The sequence below is a fragment of the Balaenoptera physalus genome (genome assembly GCF_965194825.1).
Source record: "Balaenoptera physalus genome assembly, chromosome: 7".
Taxonomy (NCBI): domain Eukaryota; kingdom Metazoa; phylum Chordata; class Mammalia; order Artiodactyla; family Balaenopteridae; genus Balaenoptera; species Balaenoptera physalus.
The window spans coordinates 103730412-103747356 of NC_138886.1; the positions used below are offsets into that span (position 1 = coordinate 103730412).

The window sequence follows — 16945 nt, forward strand, 5'->3', positions numbered from 1 at the left end:
CACAGTTACTTGTTGAAGCACTTTGATGATGGTTGCTTTAAAATCCTTATCAGATGATCCCAATATCCGCTTCATCTCAGTTCTGCTGTCTGTTGACTGTCTTCTCTCATTCAAGCTGTGGTTTTCCTTGTTCTTGGTGTGACAAGGGATTTTCAATTGTGTTTTTTCAGCACAAAAAAGCTGTTGAGCTTTTTTTCTCATTATAAGAAAAATTATAATCCTAGATGTATTGAATAGTAAATACGCAAATTTTATTTTTTATTTCCACTTGAAGAGTTATATTTCATTTGAAAGTTAAAAAATAACAGTTTTGATTTTGATTTTTTCAGTATAAAAAAGTTGCCAATGGCATATGAGACATAATGCTAATTGTTTGTAGGACAGTTAAATGTCAGTATTGAAACCTAATCTTTAGCTTCCGTTTTGTAGACAGAAACAAATGTTCACCAAGAATATATTTTGTGTTGTGTTGCATTGTACACTGCAACTAATAAGCTATGAAATCAACATATATTAAGTGCATGTACTGTTTGTAAAAACCACAAAAGGAGAATTATAAATTACAATATAGTTTAGCATTTGCTAATTTTACTACAGTCTTTTGTTATGTATATGTAGGGAAGTCATAAGGATGATAAATTCAATTGGAGTAAAATTTAAAACCATATATCTTATGATAAAGAGTCTTTAAGTTAAGATGATCAAAGTACTGATATACTCACTGTAAAGAGAATTACTCTAAGAGTTTTATTTCTCTGATATTAAAAGTTACTTAGGGGCTTCCCTGGTGGCGCAGTGGTTGGGAGTCTGCCTGCTAATGCAGGGGACACGGGTTCGAGCCCTGGTCTGGGAGGATCCCACATGCCACGGAGGAGCTGGGCCCGTGAGCCACAATTACTGAGCCTGCGCGTCTGGAGCCTGTGCTCCGCAACAAGAGAGGCCGCGATAGTGAGAGGCCCGCGCACCGCAATGAAGAGTGGCCTCCGCTTGCCACAACTAGAGAAAGCCCTCGCACAGAAACAAAGACCCAACACAGCCATAAATAAATAAATTAAAAAAAAAAAAAGTTACTTAATAAATACCTGTTTCCATTAACTTGAACAAACAAACAAAAAAAACTGTCCTGACCCTGGACATTTGGTCTTATGAGATTCTGGATCTCCTTTTATCTTCTGTTAGCAGGGAGTCCCCTGTTGAAGTATGGCGTAAGGACTGTGGCTGTGTAAGTCCAGCTTCCCTCTGGACCTTCTCCCTCTGCATGGGGAGGGAGGAAATTCAGCTCCCTCCTCGCCCTGCTGACAACTTCCTTGAGAAAATGGGGAGCAGGTGAGAGTACAGCTCAGTTCCCCATGGGATGCTGCCAACACTGGGGGAGGGGCCAGAATGCCAACCAGCCCCTCCTTTCACCACCTTGTTCTGGCTCATCACCTATGCTAAGTGGGAGGAGAGGGTCAGCTCCCTCTGAGAGACTAGCTATTGAATCCAGCTCAGGACCTGCTCCTATATAACCATGGGCAAGTTCCTTAAAGTCCTTGTGTCTCAGTTTCCTTATCTGACAAATAGAAGAGAGTAATAGTATTTAATCCCTAGTTCTGTTATGAGGATTATATGGGTTAAGCATGGTCCGCGGATCCTGGGAGCGTCTTAGAAATTCAGAATCTCAGGCTGCTCCCCAGACCTGGGGAATAATACTCTGCATTTTGATAAGATACCCAGAGGGTTGAAGGGCATAGTAAAGTCAGAATGCCCTGATTGAAAACATTTACAACTGCAAGTGAAAAGCAATGATCTAGGTTAAAATATCCACAACTGCCATGCCTTTTCTTTCTTTCTTTTTTTGGCCGTGCCATGTGGCTTGCAGGATCTTAGTTCCCGACCAGGGATTGAACCGGGAGCCATGGCAGTGAAAGTGCCGAGTCCTAACCACTGGACCGCCAGGGAAGTCCCATGCCATACCTTTTCTGTAAACAGTACAAGGAAGCCCCAGCCTCAGACATTTCCCTTACCTGAAGAATCGTTTCAACTGAGGAAGTTGGGAAAGCTGCCTCCAATCTAGATGCCAGTGGGTATTACAGAGGTTGATGGGCCTCTGTCTCTTCACCCATTCTTTCAAATGATGGCATTTTTATTAAAGGTGACATTTCTTCAAGAACACTTTCTGTGAGGTTTAACGTTTACTTTTTTGTTAACTTTATATCCAGTAATGAATGAAAAAAGTACTTGAACAAAATGAGTCAGAATTTGTCAGACCCTGGAGCATGGATTAATGTATGCATCACCATTGCAGCATTCATGGTAGACCTTCCGTGTACAGTTAGAACTGTATTACGCATGCCCCCCCAGTTCCTCCACGATCCTTGGATTCAAGAACTACTGTCAAACAGCATTCTTCCTGTCTCTTACACAAATAAACCTGCTTCGAATTAAACTCTCTTTGAAAAAGTGTTTTGAATGATCATAGGAATGCTTTGTGACGTACACAGAGAAAAGACGGCACAGAACACAAATAATTCTGTTCTTGCCTACCTAGTTCCTCTTTGCTGTTTTGCCTTGAAAATATGGCAGCCAAGTGATTCATGTCAGGAAACTTCACACTAGATAACCCTCAGGAGCCAATACTCTTCACTCTCTCTTTCTTGCTCAAATGATTGAAACAGCGTCAGATAAAATTCAGAGCTCAGAGAGCAAGAGAGAAAAGCAGCTCCTTGGTTTTTGTGTGCTGAGGCTTTTGAATCTATTAGTACCACTCCGTAACCTCTGTTTGCTGCTGCATAGCACCAGGAAATCTTCGGAAAGAAGATCTGAACAGCAGAACCCATAATAAAACGAACGTCTTAGCACAGCATGAGGTGAGTGAAGGTGTACATGAAGCTTTCTCCTACAAGTAAGGGGAGAGCCATGAAGGAGGGCATCAGACACAAGCTTGGAACTAGAGCAACAAGAGGCCACTTGCACCACCTCCTCTTGTCGGACCCTGCCCTGTCTAACAAGCGGCCCTCTTGTCTGTGAGATTCTAGAAAGAACATCCTGACAACCTCTCCCAACAAACCCTCAACAAGCTCTCAAAAGCTCTCGAATGCCTATGTCCTGGGTTGAGTTTTTTCCCCCTGGCACCAAAGTCTAATTATTCTGCTGCAGTTGAGAGTAATTTCTTCGTGTTCCTTCTTTTGTGGTGTCCAACCATATACTACCCACAATGTGGAGGTCTTTCATGTACATCGCATCTCAGCTTTCTACCAGAGGCAGAGAGTATCACTTCTCTTAGTGTCCTATTGGTTTTTGCAGGAAATAAGACCATGTGTACCATGTCTTGGGGCCCCATCACCCACCTCTGCAACCTGCTCTGTCTTAGGACACAAATGCAATATTTTAGCTATCAGGGCCTGATTTTCCATTTGTAAAATGCCATCTATACTGTCGTATGTACCTCCCAGAACTGGTCTACCTTTTCAAACAAAAATAGAATAATGGACTTCAGGCTGTAGGGCAGCACATCCAAGGGTGTGACTGGATAAAGGCAGGGGCAGGGGGAGTTCCTCGAGGAGGTGACTAAGGAATCCTATGTCATTAGGAAGAGGAAGAAGAAAAATGGAACACAGCAGGCTTGGGTGTGGCCTCTGTTATCTTGCCTGTGTGCAGCTGTAGGCTTTTCAGAAGGCTGTCCACTGAATATGCACCCCCTGCACCTGGGGAATGCAAGTGCGGCATGATCGCCATCACTACTTCCAGGTGAAGGCTGCAGTGGTCACTGCCCATTGTCTCACTTTGTTCTCACAGGAGCCGGGAGGTAGGTAGCACCAGCTCCACCTCTGACAGTAAAGGACCAGCTAGCGGCCTCAGCCTCTGCCATCATGCAGCGCAGGGAACGAGACTCAAGGGGAGAAGGCAGGACCAGGCAGAGTGACCAGGAAGGTGAGAAAGCTGCAACTCCAGCTAGTCAGACATGCCACTGACCTTTGTGGGTTTCAAACCATGCTCTTCAGAGTGGGGAGACCTTCAACCTGTGAGCGGGGTAGTAAGGAAGACAAAGGCTCTAGATTCCCACTCCATCTTTACATCTGAGCCGCTCGGCCCCTGTTTCACACACAGGGCCTCTGCATGAGTTTTCACCTAAAACAAAGTTTCATTAGTTTTAAAAAAAAAAAAGTGCAAAGTGCCTGGCCTGCAGGATAAAATCCAACGTCCAAGCATAGCGTGCTGGGTGCCCATGACATGGCCCTTCCTCTCCAGCTGTCCCTCTCGGGCACCGAAAATGGCCCGTGTCCCCACCTCTGCACCTCCCGGTGTGTCTGTCCTCTCTCCCTGGCCAGGTGATCTCCCGCTGCAAGGCTCTCTCTCTTGCCAGGATTAGGTCCCGCCTTCCTCTCCTCTGCCATCCTGGCTTTGTGGCTTCCTCACCACGGCCACCCTGGCTTTGCAAGCTCCACCGTGCAACCAGGGCTCTTTGCTGTCCAGAGTGCGTGCCCTCTGTATTCCTGCTCCCAGGGTGGCCCAGGCTCTGGGATAAAGCGACGGCCAATGACAGGCAGCCAGGCGTGGATGTGTAGATCTAAGTGGGGAGGGGTAGAGGGACTCCCAGGAGAGCGGGTGGGCCTTCTGTTCAGGAAACAGGAGAAATGGCCAAAACTTGGCTGTTCATGACCCCAGGGCTTAGAAAAGAGGGTGCTTACACCCTCCACAGGCTTGGGGTGACTTGCTGGTTTGATCTCACCTACCTTTTAATGTTACTTCTGAACATAGTTGGTTTATCCTGAGGGAGGAACTGAAATCATGGGAGTAACATTTTATCCGTCATGGTTTAAGAAACATGATACATTAAAATGCCTTCGCAATATTTCAATCTTTTGTTTAGAAGACCGGTATCCAGATAAAAAAAAGTATTGTAAAAGAGAGGTATCAGTTGGTGTCAGAAGCCAAATATTGAATAAAGGTTAAGAGTTAAAAAATAAATATGAAAAAAACCCTCTGCTGAGTCTGCAAATGTCACACTCTCAAAAGATCACCTGGAACACTCCAAAAAATGGAAAATGTGATCTTCAGTTGCCTCCAAGGGGAACAAGGGGGTCAGGGACAAATTAAGACCCACCGGCCTGATGGGTCTGATTACCCAGGATGCGTGGGAAGGGCAAGCAACATGTGAGTCCACAAGAGATGCAGAGCCCTGAACACAGCACCAGGTGGATGCCCTGGAGTCAGGACCCTCCCCCACCTCACAAGTGAGGAAAGGAGACCAGAGAGATGAAGCACCCAACCCCCCTCCTCCAGAGAAGAACACAGTCTCGAGCACCAGATACCAAAGGGAACCAAGTCACCCCGTGGGTTGACAGTCAGGGAGAAAGACCCCCGACCTCCTAACATCCTTCTTTCTGTAACAAGTGCCCCTGGAAACTAATCAAGAAGAAAAGTCATACACTTAGTTTCATGTGAAAAAACAGAAGCAACAACTCATGCAAGCCTTTCTCCACATGAGATGGAAAGGGAAAATGTTGTGTAGAAATGTCTGGGAGAAGAGAAGTTATAGAATATAAGGTATTTCTTCATTTGTCTGTTTATTCATCCAATATTTATGGGCCACCTACTATGTGTCAGGCACTGGGACAAGTATCAAAGACATAATACGGATGCAAAACCCACCTAGTCTGTGCCCTCCTGGAGCTTACGAGCCATGAGGGGAAACATAAATGCATCAAGTAATTTATGCAAAAAAAATGTGAAGTTGCAAAGAAGACAAGTGCCAGGAATAGGAGGAATATTCTTCCTTAATTACCTGTAGTTGGGCCTACGGGGTGACCTCAGGTGGGAGGTGGCAGAAGATGCACCAACAACCAACATGGCGGCCAGCAGTTCCGGCTAAGCCACGGGGCCGTGGTGGTTAGCACGGGTGTTCCCACAGATCACCTGGGGAGAGTGAAAACGAGGCCACCCCTGGCGCCACCCTCAAGGGACCCTGACGTAGTTGGTGTGGGTGAGACAAGGGCTCCCCAGACGATTTCAACAAGCAGCCAAGTTTGGGAAGCACTGCGCTAGCTGGAAGGAGGGCATGAACCCCTGTGTGGGTGGAGGAGGGAGTGCAGGGTCTCCAGGAGCGAGCACAGAAGACTGCCTATCCTCTCGCTTGGGACAGAGAGAGGGCACATGATCAGAGAAGCATTTTCCAAAAATCAGAAGAGTCTTCTGGAGTCTAGACTGCAGAGGGGAGACTACAACCTCATGAGTTTTCAGTCCCATAACCATCAGGGGCAGCCAAGGATTTACATCTAAGATGCGGGCAGAGACACACCCCCAAGGGAGGGGCACCCACCAGCTTCCTGCCCATTTCCCTTTCTGGCTCCAGATCCAGTGCGTCCAGCTGGGGTACACAAGAAAATCTTGGGATTCTTTAGTGGGTGTTTGTTTTGCCAAGGAGGGTGGCCTGATTCGGGAGGTCTTAGGGGTGTGGACAAATGGAAATGCTATAATAAGTCTGGCAGGCAGTTGAAACCACGTCATGGCAGGAGCATCTATAGGGCCCTCCAGGCAGCCACTGTCGTTTGTCATCCTTTCCTCTCACTGGCCTGTTCTAACTGCTCCTTACTTGTCCTCTGGGCCCTTCACACACACACACACACACACACACACACACACACACACACACACACACACACACACACACACACACACTGAAGTCTATCACCAGGTAGCCACACTGTGGGCTCCTCCTAGAGTATCTGGTTTTTCTCCTCACTGCTTAGAAATGTCTGCTCCATCCGCGCTGTCAAAGAGGAAGATCCCGCCCCGTGATCTGCAGGACATTCTGCAAAAAGAGTCCGGCTGCTGAGCTTGGGAGAGGCTGGCTACCACCCTGCCATTCTAAACCCTCCTCCTCAACTTCCATTTATCCACAGTCAGCTCAGCCGCTCTCTCTGCTCTCAAACTGCCTGCCGGCATCCTCTGATCTCTGCCACTGCCCACCAGTCTGCTATCTTTCCCCTCTTTCCTGCTCATCCCTCCCCATGGCATCACTCACTTCTGGACGTCTGCACACAATGTCTTGGCTTTTATTGTTGTTCCCTCCAAGGAGTATGGGGATTTCCTGCATGACCAGCCTGTATCCTGTTTTGTGTTATCTCTGGCTCTTCAGTCGTTTCCGGATCGGCTTCCTACTTTCTCTGGGGCCAAATACCTTTCTTTTTTTTTTTCCCTTTATTTAGAAGTTTCTGGCTTCTGAACCCTTGGGTTTGCTAGAAAGCTGACTTCCAGACGGCTGGGGGGATGATAATAATATCTCAAATGTATCTGGTTTCTTTCTCTTAGAGGTTTGCATGCATTCCATACATGTGATCTCATTAGTCTCCCAGCATCTCTGCAAACCAGGGAAGTGACAGGTGTTTATAGGGAGGGCACCAGCCTTAAGTAATATCTGCTCAATCATAGGGTGAGTCATAAGGACTTAAATAGAAACTGCTTGAGTTGCACTTCAGTTCTTTTTCCACTCAGTTGATTGGCAAAGAGTTATAACTGTTTTTGTTTTTGTTTTTTTTTAACCAACAAATGGATGTTTACACTACCCAGATAAGCATGTTCCAAAATCTCTGGTGGTTCACCCACTGGGACCAGATGAAATCAGCATTCTTTTGCCTGGTATAGTGGGTTCCCCACATAATAGCTGTTTTGTGCATGACAGGCCAGACCATTTTTCTCGGCCTTTCACCCTCCCTTGAATTATGTGTAATTTTCAGGGCTTGTTGATGCATCTAGATGTGCTGTCCCTGGCTTGGGAGTATGGCAAACTTCAGCTCCAATGCTAAGTATGACATTTCTCTTCCAGACTCATTCTCTTTTGCTCCCTCTATCTATCTCTGTACATGATCCCCAGAAAGTCACAATCATTTTATTTGATTATAATTCTTTCTTTCCATTGTTCTTGTTATTAAGCTGAGAGGAGAGAATACACCTTTTAATCTGTATTTCCAGCTTGAGTAGTGTTCAACTACAGCTGTATAACAAAGTACTTACATGCTTAAAGCCACCATGATTTCTGAGGCAGGAATTTGGAAAGAGAGGGTCTCTTATGGGGCCAGAGTCAGATGTCATTCAGTGGACTGGCCATTCATGAAGTCTCATTCACATGGCTGGCAGGTGATGTTGGCTGTTGAGTGACAGCTGAGCTGGGCTGTCAACTAAATTGTGTACTCATGACCACTTTGGCATGGTGGTCTTGGCATAATCATACTTCTTACATGGAGCCTGGCTTCCTGTAGAGCTACGGTCCCCAAAGAACCAGGCAGAAGTCATGGCTTTGATGGCCTCACCATGGAAGTCAAAGAGCATCACTTCTACCACATTCTATTGGTCACAAGTGAGTCATGAGGGCAGCCCAGATCAAGGGCGGGAATTAGACTCAACCCCTGGACAGGAGAAGTGTCAAGTTCACCTTGCAGAAGAGCGCATGGGATGGGAGATATTGTTGCAGCCTTCTTTAGTAATTCAACCTATTACAAGTGGCATGATACTTTTGCTAAGAACTACTCCATAGATAATATTGAATGACCGTAAATGAAGCTGATCTCTACTGCTGGCACTCAAAATGACTTAAAACCATGGTCACAGCAGTCCCAGAAGGTGCTTGGGCAACATTTCTCAGTGTTGCTCCTTGAACCTCCATCAGTAACCCCAAGATGCTTGTTAAAAAGGGAGATTTCAGGGGCCCGATCCAAATGGAATCTCTGAGGGTAGCATCAAATGTGTGTATTTTAAGCAAGCCTCCACCCCAGGACAATGCTAAAATGTTGTACAAGAAAGTTGGAGAAAAAGATCTTAAGGGGTTCTATTAGTTACCGTGCAGAAAACTTCCCACCAGAACTCAGTGATTGAAAACAACAACCATTTATTACCTCACTGTGCCTGTGGGTCAGGACTCAGGGTGTGGTGTTGAGGTGTCTCTGACTCAGGATCTCACACAGGCTGCAGTCCGAGTGTTGGCTGGGCTGTAGTCACCACAAGGCTTGCTTTGGGAAGGGTCAGCTTCTGAGATCATGCATGTGGCTGCTGGCAGGTCCACAAGCAAGTTGTGAAGACCGAGAGAGAGAACAAGATTTAAGTCACTGTCTTTTATACAACCTAATCTCAGAAGCTTCATCCCAACACTTTTGCCATATTCTGTTGGTTAGAAGCAAGCCACCAGTCCCGCCCACACTCAAGGGGATGGGATTACACAGGAGTGTGAATAGCAGATGGTGAGTGTTATTGGGTCAACCTAGAGGCTACTTGTCACAGGTTGCAGAAGTGGGGATTGAGTGCAGACCATCAAGAGGTTGTTTGTAGGAGACTAGAGGGATGAGCAAAGGAGGGCATGACGGAGGGCACACTTGATCAGTTCTGATAACAAAGCACTGAGGATCATAGAAACTGCCCCATCCAGGGCATTCCCACAGCCTCAAGTTACAAGGAAGTCTTGACTGTGATTTTGAGAAGATGTAAGGACTTGAATAGGCAGAGAGGAGAGAGAAGAAAAAGGAGCAGTCTCATTCATCTTATTAGGACTGCTTTCTAGATCATAGGTGGGAAGTTTATTAAAATGGAAACATTTCATTGAATTGTTAGAAATATGACCCAGCAGCTCCTTTGCCAGGAGGAGGCCATTGTATACTAAAATTTGTGGTCCAAGTACCCCATCCTCTACATTCTAAAATAGATCCCATGAGGAATTTACTATTATAGGGTAGGATAGTAAAGTGAAGCCAATCTCAAATTTAACCCAACCTCCTAACCTAGCACCATGAACAACAAATGGCTTCAGAAAGAGAGACGAGAGTCAGAGAGAGAGACAGAGAGAGTGCAAAGAGAAATGGCTGTTTCCAACCTCCCCAGCTTGAATTTGTGGAGTTCAGTGCAACTCTCAACTTTTTCTCGATATTGTTCTCAACATCATTAAAATATTATTATAATACCCAATTGGAGAGAAACAGCTCAACATGCCATTTGTTCAAACTTTCTATAGAAGAGGATGGAGAAAACCAAAGGGAAGAGCAGAGGGAAAGAAAAATGCATGCCCAAAAAGCCAAAATAATCTAATCTGGAAAAAAAGACAATCTGAGGACAGGTTTTGTCATGAATATTCTGGACCACATTTAACACATTTAGTTCGCAACGAGGATTCAGAGAACACACACCTTGCACCAGGAACATGCCAACCATCGTGGGGAATAAGAATTATACAACATGGACCTGTGCTCATAATGTTAAAATTCCACTTGACCTGCCCCACCCCACAGGGTCCTGAGCGAGAGCAGAGCCTGGCTGCTGACTGCTGCTCACTTCCTTCTCAAGCTCATCCAAGAGAAGAAACTGCTCTGTGACTGTCCCCATGCAGAGAGAGGAACCGGAAGCCAGGGATCATGCAGGTGCTTTGCACATGAACCCTTCTCAAGCTTTGGGCCCCTTGGTCCTCCATCCTATACACCTTGACCTCAGAAAGAACCAATGAGGAAATGTAGGGCAGGACATGGACCTCACCGACCTTCCTCAACTTACTAATCATTAAGAATGACCAACTTTCATCAGGGGAAAAGTAGACCCCTTCCCTCAATCTGCAGCCCCCACAAAGCCCCCACCTTTCTGGAAGATCTATCATAGATTGCAAGCTTCTCAAGCATTCTCAATCAATATTCAATATTAGGGTCATTCAGACCCCCAAGTGAGTTCTTAGGATGTGCCTTCCTCCCTGCAGATGGATCATCCGGAATGGACAGAGCTGCCCACCACTTTCCCTCGTGGCCTGAGATACCCCAGGTCAGGAGCAACCTCTGCAGCAGATGTCAGAGGAACAGAGAACTGCTGGGTAGCCCCAGCTTCCTCCAAGGAACAGGCACGGTCCTGGCTCCTCGCCCCTCTGCTGCCTTCCTCTGCCCTCTGAATCCAGGCCACCTGCTTTCATGAGAGCCTGGAGGGATCTTTTCATGTCTTTGCCTATGCAGTGATAAATTATACTCAATTTCCATTTGTTCTTTTCATCACAGTACTTGACTTTCTCCAAATAAGAAACCTAAGGTCACTTCCGTTTAAAGCTGATGAAAAATTAGTTCCAAACACACATCGTCCTTTATCCACCAAGTCACAACCAAGGTTCAGGAATAAAAGTTCCCTCCTTGGTGAGAATGGGTCAGTTAAGATGTGTTGCTTGACTCACGGATGGTGTCAATTTATGCCAGAGGTGCATTCTGTTGGTTAGAATGAGCATTGTTTCAGAAGACAGCAAACTGCGTGTGGTTTCTAGCGCTCAGTGATGGAGGGAACACCTGTTTCTCTTCAACTCCGCATTCCCAGCACACACCTGCTTCAGGCAGAACTGCCGTCGCTGTGGTGTTTGTCCCCACGAGGCAAGAATTAAGGAAACGGAACAGTTTTCTGCACATCTTAGGGACCCGCCCCACATTCTGTTTCATCTCCAGTGTAGAATGGATACATCTTAAAGTGCCTCCGCCACTCCAAAGACAAGTAAAAGGAAGAAACATGAACTGGGAATAAAAGACTCTGTAAACTGGAGTAAAAAATGTCTGTGGATACCTTGCCATTTGTGTTACTTTGAGGATCAAATGAGGTGATTGGGTAAACTTGCCAGGGAATGATAAAGCACCACACAAACACAAGCTAACGTGGAAACACCACCTGGATTTCGGAAGAGCTGGGCTTCGTCCTAGTTCTGTACCATCATGTGATCTTGGGCAAGTTCAGTACAGTCTCCAGGGCCCCAGTTTTCTCAGCATGTGGTTCTCCTGGCTGTATGATGCCCACCACTCTGGTCTCGCTGGAGTGGGCTCTTAACACATCTCAGCTTTGGCACTTGGCTCTGAACCACCCTCTGTTTTCCAGCTACAGATTTCATAGAACATGTGGTGTCCATCAGAGGCCCTCTCCAGGTGCTGGCACTGACAAAGAGATGCAGCTCCAGGCCCCAGTGTCCTTGACCATCTTCACAAGGTCACGAAAGGAAACAACATCAAAGAAAGGGTCCATTTAAAGAGCTGTTGTGGGGCTTCCCTGGTGGCGCAGCGGTTGGGAATCCGCCTGCCAATGCAGGGGACACGGGTTCGTGCCCCGGTCTGGGAGGGTCCCACATGCCGTGGAGCGGCTAGGCCCGTGAGCCACAACTACTGAGCCTGCGTGTCTGGAGCATGTGCTCCGCAACAAGAGAGGCCGCGATAATGAGAGGCCCGTGCACCGCGATGAAGAGTGGCCCCCGCTTGCCACGACTAGAGAAAGCCCTCGCACAGAAACGAAGACCCAACACAGCCGTAAATAGATAAATAAATAAATAAATTTATTAAAAAAAAAAAAAGAGCTGTTGCTACTGACTGGAACGGGTCCTTTGGGATAGAAGCAGACTTTGAAAGCAGGGTCCTCACCTGACCAGGCTCCCTGTTAATGCATGTTTCACTCATTCATTAACCTGAGTTACTCTCTTAACCTGCTAGATCTCTTGCTTTTACAACTAATTTTTTGCTCTCTTGGGCAGTTGCCAACTCTCAAAGCACATGGCTCCCTGCCAGGTGTGATCACAGACAGTCCATTTATTTCAGTGAGAGATGGAGGTAAAACATCCCCTCCCACTGGATTTTAACCACTGGCACCTAAAGAATGAAGACCTCTCAGTCCAGTGGGGTTCAGTGGGGCGTCTTGGCCAAAAGAGCAGCTGGGGCCGGGTCATTCCCAGAGTGGGCTATGGACCTGGGAGGGCCAGCAGGGAATGGCTCCATGATATGGAAGCTGGCAAAATCACAATTCATTTTTGTGGGCCCTAAAACCCTGACTATGATGACTTGGTGATGTGACCTTGAATCTGGGGTTTGGAAGATGACATTCCTGTGATACCTCAGAGATATGCCTCCTTGTATTAGCCTCACTCGCCCCCTCTGTCTCCTTCCCTCTCTTCAAATGCTGCCTGTTTCTTGTATGCTCAGGGCATCGGGGTTCCCCACAATGTGGACAGTCCCTGGAACAAAAGATCAATGGGCATCTGATCTGAATTTAGAGTTGAAACAACCCAGTGGCAGGGAGATGGGGTTGGGGTGGGGGGGTGATACAGCAGCTAATGCAGAGCTAAGCAGGGAGGATAAACTCTCCCCACCCCCCGAAGGGTATGGGGTTGCCTAGTTCACATGTGACCCAGTGCTTCTCCAGGGGGGCCAGGTGACAAGGAGGAAAGTGCACCGGGCAACGGGTAGAGGCGGAGGATGGTTGCATTTCCTTGGATTACTCAAGGTCTCACCCATCAGCCTTTCCCTGGGAATGATCTCTGCTGCATTTCTGTGTGTAAAATAAATTCTGAAATTGGAGGAGCTCTCCCTCACCAGCCACAGGTATGTCTCACAACAGCTTCCCCCCACCATGGAGAAGATCCTGCAGGTAGTAATGCCCAAACTCACTCAGCTCACAATGCAAGCAAGAATGTGACTTGTTCCCTCTCATTTAGGTCACCACAGTGCAGTGAGTAGAGTTCCCTGTGCTATACAGTATGTTCCCCTCAGTTGACTATTTTATACATAGTATCGATAGTGTTTTTGTGTCAATCCCAATCTCCCAATTCCTCCCACCAAAAGGAAGGGGATATATGTAGGTGTATAGCTGATTCATTTTGTTGTGCAGTAGAAGCTAACACAACATTATAAAGCAACTAGAAATTAATTTAAAAAAAAAGAATGTGACTTGTTCATTCAGGATTTACAGAAAAATACCAGAGTCATTTTCCCCTTTTGTCACACCCTTTTTAGAAATATTTCTCTGTACTTGGCCACTCGTACAGAAAGTGAGCTTTGGTCTCAGACAAGAAGATGTTATGAGTACCAAAGTATTTTTATATTTGGACAGTAATAAACAAACAAACACAAATAAGTAAATAAATAAAGTAACCAATACTATAAGTTACGATAAGAGCAAATTGCATCTCAGTCATCACGAGTGCAAGCGTTTGCGGTCAATGACCCGAGTTGTTAGTAAAACAGAAACATTTTGTACCAGCACATGCTCAGGCCAGCTCAGTCCACTCACTTGTTTTGAGGAAAATTTGGTCAGAGAGCAAACCCCTGGGCTCTGTGGGTGCTGCTTCGCTAGAAATGTGCCTTGGCTTGAAACCAAGGAAGAGATTTGGGCAAAACCTTCTGTTGAATGAATGTGCTTGTCCAAGCTCTACAAAGCATGAGAGAGGAAAAAAATGTCCTTGCTTGGGGCCTAACTTCCCTGCCCTTCTCCAAAGCCCCAGTGTTCCCTTTCTGATCACCAGCAAACTACCCCATAGCCTCAGGCACTTCTTTCTTCTGTGAACTTTCTCTCCTCTTCCCTTTCTTAAATTGGCTGTTCCCTGAGAACACCACTCCCCCTGCACCCATTTCCAGTTGCAGCTGTGAATGTTCTCCCTCCTACTCCTGACCATGGGCTGGGAGGTAGAGCTGGTGTTTTCCAAGCAGGTGCTTTGGTTCTCCTTCCAGATGAGTAGTTAGCCTTTAGCCTCTTGGGAAAGCCTTTGATTCACACCCCATTCATCTCCACAACTCTCCCCCCTTTTTATGGCATCAGACACCCCTCCTTATAGTATAATCTAAACAAGGCCACCTAAGGGCCTTGGTTGGTGGTGGGAGGATAAGGAAAGGGATAAGAGAAGGATGAGGTCAGTGACTAGCGCTTTCTGTGCCTGGCTCAGGTCATGAGGCCATTTCTCCCTCCCCGGGTAAAGCCTCCAGAGCACCCGCACACTGAGAAAACCCTCCAAAAGAGTTGATTTCACTGCCAACCAAATAAACACAATGAAAGCAAGGTGTGGGACCAGTGATACCACACACACAAAAGGCTCCATCCAGGGATGGGCCTGCACGCACGTAGGTGAAACACACGTCTCATCTGGTGTGTCACCTCTGGTAGGTAGGTAGTGGTTGTCCAGGGTCCTATGCTGAGGATTCAAGGACACCATGGCCTTCAGAGGGTTCAGGTAGTGAGACTGTCCTCTGGTAAGATAGGACGACGGGGACATATGGGCTTGTGGTCGCTCTTCCTGGTTTAGAGACATGTAAGAGATGTTCCAGACTGATGGTGTATCCCGCCCACTCCCCGCAGTCCCCTCCTGCCCGAATCCATGTCAGTGCACATTTCCTTCTTTTCCACTCCCACCCCATCTGACTCCAGGCTTACCATGCTCTGAAATGTGCCTACTGGTGGGATCAATAACTATTCTGCATTATGACTTCAGCTATTTATAGTAGAGTGGCTGGCTGTATGGAACGATGATGACAAAGCTACTCGCCATTGCCCTTAACCCATGTCTGTTTAGGGAGAGGACACGACTCCTTCACTTGTTCCCAGTCGGTCTGGCCAATGTGATTCCAGAACCAAGACAACGGCAGGGCAGGACGGCGACGGGAATCCCAGACACATAAGAAGCACATCCAGGACAACCTGTGAGTCTAGCCCCTACCTCATCACAGGGCCAATAATGCTGCTGCCCTGGCCACCTCCTGTTTCCAAAACAGAAAGCTGGACAGGGGCTCCTCATTTCCCACGGGACAAATCAACATGCTGCGGTCTGTCAGGCTCTGACTTCTAATCACCTTTTGTGTGCACTGCCACAAGACCAAACTGTCTGAAATGACACTTTCTCTTGGCCTGTCTGTGCCTTTGATGCACACCTCCATGACTTTGCACAGAATTCCTCTTTCCACTCTCCCTGTTGACCATCCTCTCTTCTCCTGTCTGAGAAATGCAGACCTTCCTCTTGACTCCTACTGCCCCTGTTTATGTGTCTCCATGTAGGGGACTTAGTTTATCTCTTTACACATCTGTGCCCCATTGGCCTGTGATGGCAGGGTCTATGGAATTTTCCCTCTCCATATGACCGGAGTGCTTGATATCTAGTAAGTACCCAATGGTTAAGTAATTGGACAAGATACTGAATGCATCAATAAATCAGTCTTTTCAGTTGTGGAAGAAACAGATGCAAAATTAAGCCATGTTCTGGTATTAACTTCCTGTGAGGTTTCTCCCCCAGGTGCACGCACTGTGGAAGGGAACAGCTCTGGGATGACCAACAGGTCTTTATTGGTACTTTCTAGGGGACAGTACAGACATAATGGTGGATGAAAACAGAGCTGGTCAGGGGGTCATGGCAATTACTACCTAGGGGGAAAGGCTGGCATTAATAACAAACTTTAGATCGAGGAGTAGAAAAAGTGCCAGAAGAAAGGAGGTAATAGCATATAGCAGATGACAGGCAGTGAGAAGGAATGAAGTTAAATTAGAGATATTTACTAGGATGAAGAGAGAAGGAAAAGGAGGTATAAGGACAGTGTCTAAGTTTCTATTTGCATACTTGCTGGGCATGGACACCACTCACTGCAGTACAGAAGGTGCAAGAGTAATAGGTTTAAGGGGACAGATTATAACTTAGCCTTTATGCATGTTGAATTAAAGGAGTCCTCCAGATAACTGTGTAGTGATTCCAAGTCAGCCCTTAGCTTTATGAACCTGAAACTCTGAGGATTAGTCAGGCATAGTGACATTGAGGTTTGTATGCTTTGTAAGTAAACGCTAATTGAAGCCAAGAGAGCATAGAAATATCTGCAAGTAACAAAAACCTCAACTTAGAATGATGTTGACAATAAAAGTATCTATTACCTCATATTACAAGGAGGGTGATGGCAAAGCAGTTACAGGGTTGGTTAATCTCACCATGGCATAAATAACCCATCTTTCTATATTTCTGTTCTGCAGTCTCAACACTTCAACTGGATTTTCAGGAGGCAAAGGAGTCAGGGTGGCCAGAGTAGAACAGGCTTCAGATCTCAGGTCAACTCATCCTGGTATCTCTTATTAAGAGTGAGAAAAAGAGCTCTCAAAACATACCCAGCAGAAGGATCGCCACATCTCATTGGATAAAATCAGATCCCATGCAAAGAGAAGGGAATTACTGTGACTGGCTTGG

The 16945-nt window shown here is 46.5% G+C and overlaps 1 long non-coding RNA gene across 2 annotated transcripts in view; it reads right to left on the reverse strand.

Moving 5' to 3' along the window:
* Positions 1-6635: 6635 nt before the first annotated feature.
* LOC309665158 overlaps positions 6636-16945 on the reverse strand; it is a 75450-nt gene continuing 65140 nt past the window's right edge. Inside the window, exons 3-4 of one of the 2 annotated variants that reach the window (XR_014266248.1) lie at positions 16639-16827; positions 6636-9027 (exon numbers count right to left, since the gene is read on the reverse strand). This is a non-coding gene — a long non-coding RNA (uncharacterized lncRNA). Of the gene's footprint in view, positions 16828-16945 lie in introns of both variants that reach the window. The other variant, XR_014266249.1, reaches the window with a different exon arrangement.